Here is a 1,873-nt window from a genome sequence, read left to right on the forward strand (position 1 = left end):
AGAACCACATTATGATAGCATATAAGGCCACTCAATGAGGAGTCCGTAACTACAGTAGTTAATGTGGCTGAGAACCTGTGGCTAGCCTGGCCATAGGCTATAATGAAGAATATACTACTATTATTCTGGGAAATGATCTTACTATTAAAATAATATATATCATAAATTGTTAGACTAATATTTTGAAGGACATGAATGTCTAAAATTTTAGATATACAACATTACAGTGATACAGTTTACATAATTATTATAAGATCATTTCTTTTTTATATTCCTTATCTAGAAAATGCAAAATCTGGAAATAATAGAATTATGAATCATTACAAAGGAGCTTAAAGTAGGAAAACACATAGAAATGATGACTGTGATATTCATAAGCCACCAATTGGGATTATGAGAAAGAGCAATGTAGCCTTGTAAAATGGAGGAGAGAGTATAAAAAGCAAGAAAGGTGCAAACTGTGACTAGGATGGTCTTAGTATTTTTGGGTTCAGAGGAGATTCTGGGGGAGGCATGAGTACTGAGGATGTATTTAACCCTCTTCTTGTGTCTGTAAAGTCTGACAACCATAGAGATGCTGGAATATACAATGAGCATAGAAAATAAGACTTCAGGGAACACCCAAAATGGTGTGTACAGTGAAGCTACTATTTTTTCACAACCTAGAGAGCAGAAGAATTCAAAATCTCTTTTTTGTGTCTTATTTTTACTATTCCTTTTAGTAGACATCTTCATGAGTAAAACCATATTTACTACCATGTACAGGATTCAGAAGAGGGAAATGGAATGGTGAACATATTTTTTTTTACTTTGATTTAAAGATCTTTACAATAGGAATCACTAGGGCTGTTGATGATGGACTGGAGGACACTCAAGAGGTGGATGGTACTGATGGACATGCTCCTGCCAAGTCTGAGAACATAAAATAAGTTGGCATCCAACATCATTGAAGAACTGTTTCCACCCAAAAGCTCTCATTATCTGGGGCACTCCTTTAGAGAGAATGATCAAGGAATTGGCTGTGAAGATGTGTGTAAGAATTAAGTCTAGAGTCTTTAATGTGTAATCATTATAGTAAATGAGTAAATAGTAGAGAAGAAAAGATTCATTTCCCAGCATTCCAATTGCACTGTGAACTGAAAGTATTATTCCTGTTGCCAAGTTCCTGGAGTGCATTCTGTCTTTTGGCACTTTTTCTTTTAAATTATGACAACAATTATGTCTCTGCGCTAAATCATACAAATCATGCAAAACATGAAATTTTCTGACCTGTTATGCCTGTGGAGGACAAACACAAGTTCAAAATTGCAAAGGCAGAGGTATAACTGCACAAAACTGTTACATAACAAATACTTTGCCATAAGTAATAACTTTCAGTGACATTATTGAGGTCTATAACTGCTCATATTATGGAGTAAATTTCTAGCACATTTCTATGCTTCTAAGAATCCTCAGCATTAAAAATAAGACCATATTTCAAGGAAAAAGCAATCAGTAGTTGAATTCTAATGGAAAGAACACTCAGTTCCACATTCCAGGATGAACTGTTCCTTATACATCATGTTGCTGGAAAAGAGACTTCAATCTGCAGCTTCAAAGGGAAAGACTTGCATCCTGTCCACATTCAAAAGTTAAACTTAAACAATGTAAATTATACCACAAGAAAGTGAATATTTCTATATTCTGATATAAGAAAAATATGTATAATATAGCATAAAACCCTCTAAATATGAGGTCCAAACGATGACCTGGGTAACATTAAATTAAGAGACTCAGCACATCAAATTACACACACACACACACACACACACACACACACACACACACACACACAAGATTATTCACTAGGTGCTAGAGTGAGGAAGGGAGAAAG

The 1,873-nt window shown here is 34.8% G+C and overlaps 1 pseudogene; it reads right to left on the reverse strand.

Annotated features, from left to right (window-relative positions):
* Window positions 1–279: 279 nt before the first annotated feature.
* On the reverse strand, window positions 280–1,176 carry LOC128124354 (vomeronasal type-1 receptor 4-like; annotated as a pseudogene).
* Window positions 1,177–1,873: the final 697 nt, after the last annotated feature.

The sequence above is a fragment of the Peromyscus californicus genome, unplaced genomic scaffold, assembly GCF_007827085.1.
Source record: "Peromyscus californicus insignis strain IS unplaced genomic scaffold, ASM782708v3 Scaffold_4__1_contigs__length_199733344, whole genome shotgun sequence".
Lineage (NCBI taxonomy): Eukaryota > Metazoa > Chordata > Mammalia > Rodentia > Cricetidae > Peromyscus > Peromyscus californicus.